General features: G+C 36.0%; 1 long non-coding RNA gene across 2 annotated transcripts in view; it reads left to right on the top strand.

The window, feature by feature from the left end:
- Positions 1-7: 7 nt before the first annotated feature.
- Positions 8-16,991, top strand: part of LOC116743250 — a 36,348-nt gene continuing 19,364 nt past the window's right edge. Inside the window, exons 1-4 of one of the 2 annotated variants that reach the window (XR_004346710.1) lie at positions 8-341; positions 5,353-5,389; positions 9,703-9,815; positions 13,766-13,889. This is a non-coding gene — a long non-coding RNA (uncharacterized LOC116743250). The remainder of the gene's footprint in view (positions 342-5,352; positions 5,390-9,702; positions 9,816-13,765; positions 13,890-16,991) is intronic. The other variant, XR_004346709.1, reaches the window with a different exon arrangement.

The raw sequence follows: 16,991 nt of genomic DNA, 5'->3' as shown, positions 1-16,991 counted from the left end.
TTCCTCAGTCGCAGCCCTTCTCTTTTCTTGCGCGTGCGTGCAGCTCCTATGCTCAGCCTAAGAGGTAGAGGGGCCGTGCGGAGTGTGGGCCCGAGGGTCCGTAGATGACGTATCAGTCGATAGGCATTTATTCTACTGTTCGAGGAAAACAAATAAGGGTGCAGCTTAGGCGAAAAGAAAAACATCTTATTGCCAGTGTCTAAACTCCAACGGAATGTGTCTGAGACCGTGTGTATGGATACACGTGTACTTGAATCAGCCCCGCCTGTGTGTACAGCTCTTGCTGTAAGTCAACGCTTTACCGGAGCTATCGCACTTAAGCCTCAGAACAACTTTATGAGGTAGGTACTATTATCATTCTCCGTTTGCAGACCAGGAAACCAAGGCTCAGAGACGTTGTAAGTAATTTCCCTAAGGTAGCACAGGTAGCAAGCACGTGGACGAGTCCGCATCTGTCAGATTCTGGAGCCCGGGCCGTTCTCCACCATGCTGTGCGACCCAACCTGTGTGCGTCTGCGTGTGTGTGTGTGTGTGTGTGTGTGCGCGCGCGCGCGTGTGCTGGAGCCCGGTTCTAGTTTCCCTGTTATGAAGGCACTTTCACTGAATCTAGTTTCTCTCACCGCGTTCTTGTTCTTATACATTCTGCTCGATTTTGGAGAGGTAAATGGGTTATTGGGCAGTCTTTGGGATCGCTTAGGGTGATTTTTAAAAAAACGGTTGGTAAGGGAACTTAATCTTGCAAAGACGGGTTTCTGTTGTGTCACGCACTGGTAAAGTAATAATAGCTAGATACCATATATTGACTGTACTCTGGGCTGCCATGGTGCTAAAATAAACGCTTTACGGTATGATCATGTTTACTGCCCACATCAGCCCTATGAAGTAGGCATTATCTTTATTTTACACAAGAGGATACCTGAGACTCAGATTAAGAAACTTGCCCCAAAGTTTTATAACTAGTAAGTAGAAGCACAAGACCTAGGCAGATCTGTCCAACGTCAAAAACTGGGCACTATGGTAAGACAGTAGATGATGATACATTTGTCAATACTGGAACACCTTCTTTAAAAATCTCTTTTAATCATTCATTTGCTTGAGAGAATTATCCTACCTGCCACAGGCTAGTTAAGATGGAAAAAAACCAAACTGCCATTGATTCTAAATGATTACATTTTAAGATTATTTTAAAACTGGTTGCTTTTTTTCCTGATCCCAAGTTACAATGAATTTTCTAAAGAATCCAACAGTTTAAAATCTGGGGCATTGCTACACTTATTTCTAGTTTTTGTTGTAAAACAACTTGTGATGAATCATAACTGAGTGTACAAAGACATACATCATTGTGAGGGTTAAATTAGACAACGCAGGTGAAAATGCCTGAAGTGCTAAGAAGTAAGGAAATGGGAGAAGGCTAGCATGGTTTGCATTATTGTGGTATAGTTGGAAGAGAAATGGATTTTAATAAGTTGACATCATCAAGAAGTAACATGGTTGAGTAGTATGGGGCTTACGTCTCTATGGTACGTCTGTGCACTGGTTAAGTGAGTAGACTCTGGAACCAAACGGCTTGGGTTGGAGCTCAGCTCTGCTATTTACTAGCTTTGTGACCCTGCATGAGTTACTTTTTCTCAGTTTGATCTTTTGTAAAAGGATTAATGCTAGTACCTCAACCGGTTGTTGTAAGGATGTAAATGAGCTAATATATTAAAGGTATTTGAACAGTGCTTGGTATATTAGTGAATGTTAGCTATTGTTGTAAGTCAGTTATTAACACTGATCTTTTAAAATGGTTTCTTTAGAGGTATTTTAAAAAACTACATTTAGGGCCGTTAGGAATTAGCATTTGTGTTCAAGAGCCCCTTAAAATGATAAATCAACCTGACGAATTATTTTTGCCAAATAGAGTAATGATTTCTGTCAGATGAATAAAGACGTTAAGAGTAACCTAAGAAGATGGAATCGTCTTACTGCTTTTTCTAATTATTAAAGTTAAAGGGAAAGGGGAAAAAAACCACTCTAAAATGTAAAGTAAAAACCATCCAAATTTCTATCATCTAGAGATAAATACATATCCTTTGTAATTTAAAAATATACCTGTGGAGAGAATCAGCTAGGTGAAGTCTGGATAAGTGGTATATTTGGGGAATTTATTTGCAAGATTGTACTAGAACATCATGAATTGGTAAATTTTTAAATCCAGTCCCCTTTTAAGATTTATTCTGTCAAGAGAATTCCAAAGTGATGATGATATTAATAACTAATAACATTTATTGAGTACCTACAATGTGTCAGCTAAGCATGCATATCCATTTTCTCCTTGAATCCTCATAATAACTCATGAGGTGGGTGCCATTATTATCTCCCATTTTCCACATACTGAAGTTTATATAGAGGTCACTTTTAGAAGATTTAAGTCCTGTTTTAAGATCCTATTTAATAAACCAACAATCCTTCATTAAAGCTTCTTGATTCACTAATATGGGAGAAAACAAAATCAGGTAACTTGGCTCCTAAGCGTGAACCCAACTGGGAAAAAAAATGGTGTTTTGAAAATGAAGAATTTTATGTTTGACCACAAGGGGGTGCAAATTCCCGAGTTGAATTTTAAAGAGAAAAACGAGTACTTTTACTTCAGATCATCAGATTCACAGGTAAAAAGCTAGTAAGAATACCTTCCTTGAAGTTTAATACTCCACACAGTGATATACTTTATGAGAAGAAAGAACTCAATTATTTAGGGACTCAGCTGGGGTAAAAGTTGTCAACTTTCTTTCATTTTCAATACAGTGAAGAGTTAATCACCCTACCCCCACCCCTTTCCACCCACCCAGTTTGTTTTTCTGCATACTCTTCTTGACTTGTCATAAGAGTAAAACTGAAGTCATAATTTAAAATTTGAGGTTTTACTTGGAAACTGCAGTGCAATCACCAGCAAATGAATGGTAAATATGGGTAGTGTGGAGAGCAGAGGTCTTGTAATTTCAATGCTTTTTTTCCCTCCTGCCGTTTCTGATGAGTAAGCTGCGACTGATGGAATGTTGGCTTCAACATATTAGCTTATTTAGATAAAACTGTGAAAGCTATAGTTCTGTTCATCTTTTAAGGAAGAATGAAGCCTCTTAAAGAAAAACATTTTGAACAGTAACTCAGTATACACTGGTGAATGTTTTAAAAACAATTTGCATAGATGCAAATTGCATAGATGTAAAAGCTACATAAATAGCTTTTATTTTCCTGTTGGTCTTGTTTTTCTGAGGTGGACTTACTTTTAAAAAAAACTCTTTTACTTGGAAATAATTTCAAATTTACAAAAAGTTGCAAAAATAAAAATAGTTCAGAGAACACCCATATCATTTACCTCCTCTTTTGCAAGGTCTCTGTCTCTCTCCAAATATATATATATATATATATATATATATATATATATATATATATTTCTTTATATGCAGTTTTTTTTCTGAACCATTTGAGGTTAAGTTACATACATCCTGGCCCTTGATCCCTAAATACTTAAGTGTGTATTTCCTGTCAACTTCATAAATTTACATTGAGAAAATACTTCAGTCTACCATCCACATTCGCATTTTGTAGGTTGGTCCTTATAGCATTTCCCCCTCCTGTACAGGAGCCAGTCTGGGGTCAGGCACTACATTTAGTGGGTCTTGACTCTAGCTTCTTTTACTGAAACATTTCCACAACCTTTCTTTATCTTTTATGACCTTGATATTTTTGAAGAATATAGTTTCTCCCTCCACCCTCCTTTTTGATAGAACATTCCTTATTTTGTTTTTGTCTGATGTTTCCTCATGATTAAATTGAGGTTTTGCATTTTTAACTGAACTACTGCACAGGTGGTATTGTGTCCTTCTCAGGGTACCACTTCTGAAAGCACATGATATCCATATGTCCCTCACTGATGATGTTAATTTTGACCACCTGATCCATATATGGCCCGAATTTTCCAATGTATACTTACTGTTTTTTTCCTTCCTGGCAAATAAGCAATTTGTGGGGAAATATTTGAAGATAAAGCTTGCTCTTCATCAAAGTTCCCATTTAAATATAGCATCCATTATTGCTGATATAATTTTACCATGATGGTTGCAAAATGATTCAACAAATCTAATACTCCTTTCACATTTACCAGTCAGCCCACAGCATTCTACTGCAAACAGAGCCCTTTCTTCTCCTCTATTTATCTATTTATTATCTGCATTAACTTATGAATTCCTATGTTTTTCCATTTCTGTATTTACCTTGTTTTCCTGTATTCTTTCTATATTTATATGTGTACATATATATATATTTTTGTGTGTGTGTGTGGTACACGGGCCTCTCACTGTTGTGGCCTCTCCTGTTGCGGAGCACAGGCTCCAGGCGCGCAGGCCCAGCGGCCATGGCTCACGGGCCCAGCCGCTCCGTGGCATGTGGGATCTTCCCAGACCGGGGCACAAACCCGTGTCCCCTGCATCAGCAGGCGGACTCTCAACCACTGCGCCACCAGGGAAGCCCTATATGTGTATATTTTGTACATTTTTTTCTGAACCATTTGAATGTAAGTTACACACATCATGAGCTTTCACCTCTAAATATTTAAGCCCGTATTTAATTATTTTGGTGTTCGAATTGTCCCAGATTTAGCTAGTGGAAGCACCTTTAGTTTGGGTCCTATGTCTTTGTGGTATGCTTATATCATTTTTTGGGCGTACTTCCTTGCTTTCTGGTATAATAAGATGTTCCAAGTTTAGCTTGCGCTTACCCTGCCCTAGCCCTGGTGTTAGCTTTTTCTCCAGAGCCATTTCCTCTTAGTGGAGAATGGTATTAGAGATCAAGGTTAGGTATGCTCATTGCTGCTTCTTGGACCTTTCAGGAGACAGAGCTAGGAAATATATACATATATATGCACATTAAAATATGCATACACTAAGATGTACATATATGTTAATAAAATTAAGCTCATGTATATTATTATTTGTATTATAATTGAGAAGATATCATAGCAATATTTATAAAGTTCTGAATAAAGTCAGTGAAATCACAATCCACATTAACAACTCATACAATTTTCATGTTCCCTTAGTAAATATCTGTATGTATAATTTTATAGGGTCATAGTGTGAAATAGTTTTCTTTGTCTTTTTCCACTTAACATGTAAGAAGCATCTGAGTTACTATATCATTTTTACGATCTCATTCTAAATTTCTCTGCTATGTATCATTTAGCAGATTCTACCCTTCTTTTATTGGTGGACATCTAGGTTGTTTTCAATTTTTTGTTATTATAAATAATTCTGAAGTGAACATTTTTATGTTTTCCTAATTAACTTTCTTATTTATTCATTTATTTATTAGACGATTTCTCAGAAGTGGGAATACCAGTTCCCAAAAGGTAGGTATGTTTTGATGGGTTTGATATGTACTGGCACACAGATTAGTCAAACATTTACCAAAGTCCATATGAGAATTGGATATGTAGAGATGAGAAGTATGTAGTCCCTGTTAGCAAGGAGCTGAAAGTCTAATGGAAGAAAGATAAATTCTTTAAAAATTATAATTTGAAATGTACAGGAAGAACATTAACCCAGGTAAGGAATAGGTGGCTCAGGAAAGCTTTTTAGGAGGGAGGTGGTGGTTGAGCTGTGTCTTGAAGGATACCCTGGCGAAGCCTTCGAGGAACCAGTGTAAAAGAGAGCAGAAGTAGGCCATAGAGAGCATTTTAAGCAGAATCACTGGAATGTAAGGAAACAGAGGAGTCAGAAAGAACCTGGCATGGTCAAGAATATTCAGGTAGTTGTGTGATTTGTTGCCTAGGTGATTTGGATGAGTTGAGAAAGGTTAGCCTGATCAAGTGGATAGAGGTTAAACCATGAAGGGCCTTACCTATCACTTTTATATTGATGCAATTGAGAAATCTTAAACCAATGAGTAATATGATCAGATTTATATTTTAGAAATTCACTTTAACAAGGGTACTGGAGAACAGATTAGAAAATGCAAGAGCGGTGATAGAAAGTCCTGCAGAGGCTATTGTAGTATCTAGGCAAGAAATAAAAAAGTATTTGAACCAAAGAATTAGAAATGAAGTATAAACAAGATTGGATTTACTTACTCAGTATTAACTATGTAACTATTCCCAGGTAACTATTTAGCACCTACTCTGTGTTATGTATTGTTCAAGGTACTGAGCATATAGGGATGAGCATAACAGCCACAGTTCCTCCCTTTATGGTGTAGTCTACTGAGAGAAACAAGGATTAAGTTAATAATCATACAAATTACAACTGTGATAAGTACTATAGCAGGAAAACACAGGATGCCCTAAAAGCGTACACCATGGGGACCTAACACTGAAGATTTAAGTAAGGCCTTTCTAAGGTGGGACAGTTAAACTGAGACTTAGGAAGGAAGACCACTCTAGGCAAAGGAGGAGTGTATGTTAATGTCCTGAGCAGAAAGGACCAGTAAATTCAATGCCTATGAGGCTAGAGCAGAGTTAGCTAGGATGGAAAAAGTTGGAAGGTAAGACTAAAGAGGCTTAGGAGCCTTTGTATAATACATGGAGAAGAGAGAGAGGAGGCGTGTAGCAGGACTCCTAGGTTTCTGGTATGGGCAACTGAGTGTCTCTTGGTACCATTTCCTGAGGGAAAATAGAACAGGTTTGGTGGATTATGATATGTGAAATGTTTTTTTGTTTGTTTGATTTTTTTGTGGTACGTGGGCCTCTCACTGTTCTGGCCTCTCCCATTGCGGAGCACAGGCTCTGGACGCGCAGGCTCAGCGGCCATGGCTCACGGGCCCAGCCGCTCAGCGACATGTGGGATCTTCCCAGACCGGGGCACGAACCCGTGTCCCCCTGCATCTGCAAGTGGACTCTCAACCACTGCACCACCAGGGAAGCCCAGAAATGTTGATTTTTATATGCCTTTGGGCCAAGTACATACTTCCATCCTCTGTAGAGGTAACTGGATATTAGGATTGGATTTTTGATTTGCAAGTCTGGAATTTTGGGGAAGGTATGGTTTGCATGTTGTCTGTAGATTTACTAGTTGACCAATTGTAGATGGTAGTTTAAACTGTGAGATTGGATGAGATCACTGAGGGAGGTATGTAGACTGATAAAAAGGTTCAACACAATCTTGGAGAACACTGGTAGCTACACAAAAAATGTATACACCGGAAAAAAAATTTGCTATAAATAGTAAAGACACATGACAAACTAAAAAATATTTTTAACATATAAAGTAGGTAAAGGGTTAATATCCTCAATATATAAAGAGATAGGTCTATAAGAAAAATAGAGTTAACCAATACACAGTTAGCAAAAGGAGAAAAACAAATACAAGTTTTTCTTGTTTTTCTTATTCAAATAAGTTCTTGGAGAGGTTTTATTTATTAATCAAACTTTAAGTACTTAAGGAAAGCAGAAGTTATAGAAGTTATAAAATTCTAAATGCTAAATATTTAAGAGACCTCTTAAAAAGCATCCTTAAAAGTGATTGCTGTTAAAATTTACAAAGACTGGGCTTCCCTGGTGGCGCAGTGGTTGAAAGTCTGCCTGCCAATGCAGGGGACACGGGTTCGTGCCCCGGTCCGGGAGGATCCCACATGCTGCGCAGTGGCTGGGCCCGTGAGCCATGGCCGCTGAGCCTGCGCGTCCGAGCCTGTGCTCCGCAACGGGACAGGCCAGAACAGTGAGAGGCCTGCGTACCACACACACACACAAAAATTTACAAAGACTAACCAGAGTTTCAAGTTGAATTTAAAAGTTAAGGAAGAACTAAGTTTTTTAGTTCATAACTTTGATAAGAATTTAAATGACCCCTGAATATTCTTTTCAATGCACGAAAGACATTTAAAAAACCTCCTCACATTGATGGTATGAGTGAGTAAAGGCTGGTGGCAATGTAAATTAAAGCAGACCTTTTGGAAAGTAATTTAGCAATAATAAAAAAGATTATAGAAATAGTCATGTTTTTCCTGCCAGAAATTCCAATTTCAGGAGTCTAGGTGAAATAAATCCAAACTATGGAAAAAGATCTATATAGGAAGATGCCCATTCCAGCATATTAAATAAAATAGCAAAAAGGGGGGGGTTGGGTTGAAATGTCTAGTAGTAGTAAGATTGAGTAAACTGTGGAAAATTCACTGGATTTACTATTAGCATCATCACAAAATGATGCATACCAACTGGAAAAATGTAAGTGCAAGATGTAGAGGTATAATTAGGATGATTGGAACTACTTCTAAAACACACAGAGGAAAAGTACAAGAAAAAACTTTCAACGCATATCAAGGTTTTCTGATCAAAGCTAAAAAGATAAAAGCCAGTCTAAAATTTGGCATTGTTGACCCTGCCAAACTATCTTTCTAAGGAACATTGATAGTCTATGAGCTAGTCCAGTGATTCTTAAACGTTGAGAATTTGTTGACAGTTACAGATTCTTTCTCTAGAATCATGTGCATATGTGAACTGTTTGCACATAATTTTAGAGATGGATGATGGTCGATGGAGTTCCTGAAGAAAGGTAGAGGAAAATGATTCATTTATATGATAGGCATAATAATGGTTCTCCTAAAGATGTTCGTATCCTAGTCCCTGGAATCTGTGAATATGTTATGTTACATGGAAGGGAGTATTCAGGTTGCAGATAGAATTAAGGTTGCTACTCAGATGACCTAAAAATAGATTTTCCTGAATTATCCGAGTAGGCCCAATATAATTCCACAATTTTTCTAAATGTGGAAGAGGGAAGCAGAATAGTCAGTGTCAGGGTGGTGAGATGTGAGAAAGACTCAACCAGCTATTGCTGGCTTTGAAGATAGAAGGGAGCCATGAGCCAAGGAAGGAGGGCAACCTCTAGAAGCTGGAAAAGGCAAGAAAACAGATTCTTTCTTAGATCCTCCAGAAAGGAATGTAGCTCTTGTGGGATCTTAGTTTCCCGAACAATGATTGAACACCCCCCCCCCCCCCGTCCCCGCACAGCAGTGAAAGTGCTGAGTCCTAACCACTGGACCACCAGGGAATTCCCCAATTCTGGTTTTGAGAGTTTCACAATGGCCTGGAATCTGTCTGTCCTTGTTCTGTGTCTTCAGCACAGTTACTGGCATTAATATTTAACGGGAATGAATGGAACTCAGCAAAGAGAGACAGGATCACCAATTGCTCTGCCACCTGAACAAATTTGAGAATTACTTGTTTTACTCTATTATGTTCTGTGTATTCTTATAATCTGTGAGTTAAAACTGCTCTAGATTGATTGTTAAGGCTGTTTTCTGAAATAAATTGATGTTTACTGAGTATCACTTATGAACAAGGTATTTTGTTTTAAGACTGTACTTGTTTATTATCATATATTTAAAACATTGTGCTATAAATAGCTATGCTTAGGATTTTCCCCCTCCAGGAATATTATAACTAGTAAACTAGAAGAATTATAATAAAAGGCAAAAAGAATAAGGTTTAACAATGGCTGGTTTGAAAATGTTTCTAATCTGTGTCATATATCCATAGCTATTTATTTTCTACTATGAGTTTTTAATTTTTCAAATTTAATATTTACCTGATAATTTCAAATTAAGCTTCTAATCAGGTTAGTGTATTGGTAAAAATATTGTATATATTGGTAAAATACTAAATCTAAGTATTTTTCTGTACTTTTTTTTGTTTAACACATACATCAAAGTATTTTTTGTCTTTTTTAGGTCTGTGAAGTGTCAGACCTCAAGACAGACAACAACTGTTTCATTAGGTTCACAGTATCTAGTGCACTAATCATAAACCTGTACAACATTTACCGAAATCTGTTGGTAATGTGGTGAGTTTTTCCCACATATTCACCCATTTACATTCCCTTTTTAAAATGCAAGTGTGTCATTTATTTCAGATATTGACAGAATCTTTGTTCTGTGAAGTAACGTTGGTAGTTTCTTTTCCCTGTACCTAATTGATACATTAAAAAAGCAATGATAAAATCCTCCTCAGAAGTAAGAGAATGGACTTAGGACATGGGGAGGGGGAAGGGTAAGCTGGGACGAAGTGAGAGAGTGGCATTGACATATATACACTACCAAATGTAAAATAGATAGCTAGTGGGAAGCAGTTGCATAGCACAGGGAGATCAGCTCGGTGCTTTGTGACCCCCTAGAGGGGTGGGATAGGGAGGGTGGGAGGGAGACGCAAGAGGGAGGGGATATGGGGATATATGTATACGTATAGCTGATTCACTTTGTTATACAGCAGAAACTAACACAACAATGTAAAGCAAATATACTTCAATAAAGATGTTAAAAAATAATTTTAAAAGTTACTTAAATGGTTCATAACTATATGCTTTAATTAATTATGTACCAGTTTATAAGTACTTTATTATCCATAAATATTTTTGGATGACCCTTTAAAAATCACAAAAGGCAAAAAAAAGAAACTACTCTTAAAGTAGTTTCTTTTTAGAGTATATCCACATTAGTTATAGGGGAGAAAATTTACACATGGATCAGGAAATATACTTCTGTTTGGGGAAATTTACTTTACATGGTTTAGAGCCCCAGTTTCTGAAAGTCATTTATAACAGATTCGTACATATTTTCAACTCTGATTCTGTTAGGATTATGGAGGTATAAGGTTTTTTTTCTCCTATATAAAGAATTGTTTTGCTTCCACATTCGTGGAACTAATATTATAGGTCTGAACTAACATTCATTTACAATTAATAATTATAATATTTAGTGAAGAAGTATGAACTACCCACCTCACAACCCATTACCAATAAGGATACCTGGAAACGGATAAACCCATTTGTTATTTACTTTCTAAAAAATTAGTGTGAAAATGCTGGCCTTAAATGATATATTAAATACAGCATTTTGAAACATTGTTTTAAAATGATTTAAATTTCCTTAGTAAAGGAAATTTAGCCTATTCAGGTTTGGAATCGTAGAATATTAAAAGTTAAAACACACCTATTTGTAACTGCCCCCTGGAGCTGCTGAGAACAAACTCATTCCCACCTACATGTGATAACCCCTTAAGTATGACTTCTAGTACTTTCAACCATGAGGACAACTGAATCTCCATTCTCCAAACATCTATGATTTTAAACCCTTCACAGTCTTGGTTTCCTTCTCTGGTTGTTCTCCAGTTTAACAGAGCCTATCTCAAAAAGTGACACCCCAAATAGTAAATCATATACCATATATAGTCTAAAATACACAAGCATTGGTTAACTTTTTGTCTGGTCATTAAAAATGTGTGTATTTGGGGAGCAATTTAAGTAATAAAAAGGACTGGTAAATAATAGTCATGGATCTATTCTTGACCCTTTATCAAAGGAAAATTGAATAATAAACCTTACATTGAGTAAAAAACATTTAAAATGACAACTCATGGCTTTGTCAGAGACTTTATTGACTTGGGATTAGCCTTGTCCTGGAAGTTGAGTAGGACAGGAATCTATTAACATTTATTTCTTATTCATTTCTAGTAAACAGAAGTAAAATTGGGACTCTCTGGTCTCTAGGAGATATGACTGAGGATGTATGGCCTGTTCTCTATGACAGTTGAGCCTCATGCTACATTTTCTATTCTTAATATGTAAAAAAATTATCGTGTAGAACAAACCTATAGGGAAATAAGGAGAATAAAATACAGCACATTCTCTTTTGGCAAAGAAATGCTTACGTGTTTTAAACAAATTAACTTTTTAAGGCAGCTCTGAAGAAGTAATTTATTTTAAATAGGTGAACAGTTTACAGCTCTTATGGGAACACTTTTTCCTTACTTTTCTTCGTCATAGGATTAGGCCCTATGTTTTTAATTTAACTCCTTTAATTTTTGCTGTTAACATTTAATTTACTTGATGACCCCATACTGTTAACTTTTGACCCAGTGAACTCAGGATGGTATATACAGACTATATACCTGATTTTAAAGAAACTCTTTAAAGAAAAATAATGTTTGAAGTGAACAGAAGATTAAATTCATTTCAATGTTCCATGTAGAGAAGTATCACACATACTTAACCAAAGAACATTTTTCCCCTTTGGAGGATGTATTTTTATAAACATGTGGTTTTTACAATTAGATGTTTATGCCATTGGCAAAACAACCCAAAGCTGATGTGACTGAACTGCAATATTTCTAATAAACTGTAAAATCACTAATACAGTATAGTAGATATGAAACCTTTTCCTGATAAGAAATTCTTATAGCATGTAGCTAAATCTAATGGTCCTTCCACCTACCTGTACTTATACCCAATTTCCTTTCCTACCATAAAATTGAAATTCCTAAAGTTGAATCCTTTCGATGTAAAAAATGTTAGTACATATAGTTGTTAATTGTGATAAAGTTCAAAGCTTCTTCTAAATTACTTGATGTAAAGATACTTTGTATATAACTTTTATTTGCCCTTAAAACTGAACCTGTGGACTTGCTTTTGAACATTTCCTCCCTAATTATAAAATAATATGAGTCCTATTATTTATTGAACTGTTTAAAATGCAGCTTAATGATTATTATGGATATCTTCAAATATGCCACATTTACTTTATTCAAAAATGAACAGATAGTTAAGCAATAACTGCTATATGCTAAACACCTTTATGTATAGGGGTATTAACAAGCCTTCTAATCTCTGGAAGTAGTGCAAGCTATATATGTTTCTGTATAAAACTTCATGGTTTGCTAATAAGGTATCATGGTTGTTGTTCCTTAATTTAAATACTAAGGGAATGTTATAAAAGGTGTTTTCATTTCATTTTGTTTTTTAAATAAATGGAAGTATTTTTGTGTGTTTTTATAGCCATGGAGGGAAATAATGAGATTTTGCACTAGGGAAGTAATGCTTGGAATAGAGGTTAAAATAAGGTAAGAAAGCAGGTCTTAAGTGAGTAAATGGAGTGAAAAAAGCTGGAGTGGTAAGCGGTTTGGTCAGAGAACAAGATATTGGAGTCTAAGGCCATGGAGTAATTTCTTGGTGTGTGGCTCTGGGTCTGGAAGGCTGAATGAAGTGGTTATAAGATGGTGGAGTCAGAGTTCAAGGTTGTTGGATGGGTTGTCTGTATGGACATGGAAACGGTGCACAATAGCAGAAAATGCAGGGGAGGTGGATACTGGCAGCCAAGTGCCAAAGTCCTTGATGAGTAAGGGAGGGAGTGACTGGGCAATTAAGTAATGACAATGAAAGAGAGGAACAAGGACTAAAAAATTTCCAAGACTGTTAATCATGCCCACAAATGAAAAGTCATGAGGGCAAGGACTAGGTCTTATTTAATGCTGCAAATATTTGTTGAATTAATGAATAAACAAATGATGACTTTATCATTTTGAATAGTATTTATTCATGTTGAATAAGTATTTCTGAAAACTTTGTGTTTTTCTATTATAAGAAATTGGTATTAAAGAAGATACAAATGGGCAAGAGGTAGAAAAAGGTGAATAATCCCACACCCAGAAATAACCACTATTAACCCCTGTTATTAAATTTTCACAACTGTTTTTTGTTCATATATATTTCCTAGCAGTAAATATTCAAGTATAATGTACTTTAATTACTGAATAAGTATTCTACTATAGAGTATAAGGATGTACCATAGCAGTTTCTTATTTGGGAGTATTTATATTGATGCCTACCAGTTTTTCTCTGGTAAAAGGAACAATGTATCAATAATCGTTAAATTTTTGCCTTATTTATTTCCTTAGGATTCAGTCTTAGAAGTGGATTTTCCGGTAGGGTCTTCATAATGAGCCTATTTATCTTTATTTTAGGTCTACTTCTAACAGGCTTGTTTATATGCATTCTTATTCTATCCTGGATTGGAATCAGAAAATTGGACAGTGTTGCAGGTTCTGACTGATGCAGGCACACTGACAGTGATGAAAGTGAGAACTGGTAAGTAAAAGTTCTTCTTCACAGGAATAATGATGGGTGTTTTAAAAACTTGGAATCAAGTAAACTTTTCATGATTACAATAAGAAATGATTCATGAGCTGAATAACAGGATATAGCGGTCAGTTCAGAAATACATATTCAAATTAAATAAAAACCTCTATGAATAACCTACATTTATTGACAGCATCCAATTTTAGGAGAGATTTTAAAAAATCGTGAATAGGGACTTCCATGGTGGTCCAGTGGTAAAGAATCCGCCTTCCGGTGCAAGGGACGTGGGTTTGATCCCTGGTCAGGGAACTAAGATCCCACATGCTGCCGGACAACTAAGCCTGTGCGCCACAACTGCTGATCCCGAGCGCCTCCTAGAGAACCCGCGTGCTGCAAACTACAGAGCCCGCATGCTCTGGAGCCTGCGCACCACAACTAGAGAGAGGAAACCTGCATGCCACAACTAGAGAGAAGGCTGTGAGCCACAATGGAGATCCCGTGTGCAGCAACTAGGACCTGACGCAGCCAAAACAAAATTGTGAAGAGTCATCAAAGTCACTGCTCCTCAAGACTTTTTCACAAATGTGTGGTTTGGTCAATAGCAGAGAAGAGTGAATAATAGCCCTAGAAACTTGGTCCCAAGATAGAATTTTCTTTAGTTTCACATTTTATCTTAAATTTAAAATGAATGTGCATTATATACTGTAATAGTCCTATGGTTAGTATAAATACCACACCACGTGGTATACCATTTATACCACGGTTAGTATAAATGTTAGCACACCACAACTACTGAGCTTGTGCGCTTCAACTGGAGAGCCCACGTGCTGCAAACTACAGAGCCCACACACAACAACTACTGAGCCTGAGTGCCATAACTAGAGAGAAGCCCGCATGCAGCAACAAAGAGCCCGCGGGCTGCAACTAAAGCCCAACACAGCCATAAAAATAAATAAATAAATAAATATTAAAAAAAAAGAAAATCGACTGTTTAAACAAAAATAATAACAATGTATAATGGGGGTTACAGCATGCATAAGTAAAATATATGATAACAATAGCATAAAGGGCAGGAGGGGAAAAACAGAAGTATGATATTTGCTATATGTGAAGTGATATAATATCACTTGAAAGTAGGCTGTGATAAGTTATATATGTAGACTATAAACCCTCAAGCAACCAGTAGAATAATAAAACATTATTAGGTAACAAGCCAACAAATGAGAAAAAATGGAACCATAAAAATTCAATCTGAAAAAAGGCAGAAAAAGGAAGAAAGGAACAATAAACAAATGGAACATAGGACAAAAGGAACAAATAGAAAACAGTAAGATGATAGACTTAAATCTAATCATATCAAGAATCACATTAAATGTAAATGATCTAAAAATCCTTATTAAAAGGCAGAACTTATCAGATTGATAGAAAGACCCAACACACTTTACATATGAAAATGCAAATACATTAAGAATGAAAGGATGGAAAAAGATATACCATGCTGTTGCTCACCCTAGTCAAAAGAAAACTGGTGTGGCTAGATTGACATATAGAAACAAAGTAAGATTTCAAAGTGAAGAATATTACCAGAGATAATGAAGGTCATTTCATGATAATAAAGGGGCCAGTTAATCAGGAGTACATAATGGTCCTAAACGTTTATGCCCCAAATAACAGTAGGTTCAAAATATGTGAAGCAAAAAATGATAGAACTGCAAGGAGAAACAGAAGAATCTACAATTATAGTCAGAGATTTCAGTACCCCTCTTTCAATAATTGCTAGAACAAGTTGAAACCTAGCAAGGATATAGTAAACTTAAACAACACTACCCACCAATATTACCTAATTGACTTGCCTAGAACATTCCACTTACAGTAGTAGAATACATATTCTCTTTACCATGAAACATTTACCCAGAGTGAGCATATTTTAGGCCAGGGGTCAGCAAACTATTGCCCTGGGGCCAAATCTAGCCTGGTTTTGTATTGGCCTATGAACTAAGAATGGTTTTCACATTTTGAAAGATTTCTAAAAAAAAATATTGAGATTGTATGTGGCCCACAAAGCTTAAAGTATTTACTATCTGACCCTCTACAGAAAAAGTTTGCTGACCTTTGTTTTAGGTCATAAAACGTGTCTCAGTATATTTTAAAGGATTCAAGTCATGCTGAAGTATGACCTGACCACAAAGGAATTAAATAAGAAATCAGTAACAGAAAGCTAACTGGAAAATCCCCAAATATTTTGAAACAAAATAACATGTTTTTATATAATCCATTGATTAAAGAAGGACTCAAAAGTGAAATTAGAAAGTATTTTGAACTGAAGGAAATAAAAATATAACATATCAAATTTTGAATAAATGAAATGCCTATATTAGAAAATACAAAAAAATCTCAAATCAATGACCTCAACTTGATGTTAAGATACTAGAAAAAAAGAGCAAGTTAAACACAAAGAAGCAAAAAAGAAATCATGAAATAATAAAGATCAAAGTAGAAATCAATGAAATGGAAAACAAAAATCAATTGAGAATATCTGTGGAATCAAAGCCTGGTTCCTTGAGGTCAGTAAAGTTGATAAACTTTTAGCCAGACTAGTCAGGAAAAAAAAAAAAAGACACATATCAGGAAGACAAGTAATCAGGAATGAGAGGAGATGACATCATTACAAATTCTACAAATAAAAGATAATAAGGGGATATTATGAACAACTTTAGGCAAAAAAAAAAGTCAACAACTTAGATGAAATGGCCGAAGTCATTGAAAGACATAAACTACCAAAGCTCATTCAAGAAGAAATAGATAACCTGAATGGTCATTTGTCTGTTAAATTATTAGTTTAAAATATTCCCACAAAGAAAACTTCTGGTCCATAGGGCTTCACTGACAAATCCTTCCAAACATTTAGGAAAAAAAAAAATACGAGTTACAGTCTTCCAGAAACCTGAAGAGGAGGGAATACTTCCCAACTTGTTCTTTGAGGCCAGCCTTACCCTGATACCCAAACCACACAAAGACATAACAAGAAAACTCAGGCCAATCCCCCTCATAAACATAAATGTAAAAATTCTAAACAAAATTTTACCAAAATCCAACCATATATAAGAAGGA

The sequence above is a fragment of the Phocoena sinus genome, chromosome 18 (assembly GCF_008692025.1).
Source record: "Phocoena sinus isolate mPhoSin1 chromosome 18, mPhoSin1.pri, whole genome shotgun sequence".
Taxonomy (NCBI): domain Eukaryota; kingdom Metazoa; phylum Chordata; class Mammalia; order Artiodactyla; family Phocoenidae; genus Phocoena; species Phocoena sinus.
The sequence above is the reverse complement of the archived record's forward strand: the minus strand, read 5'-3'. Positions and strand labels throughout refer to the sequence as shown.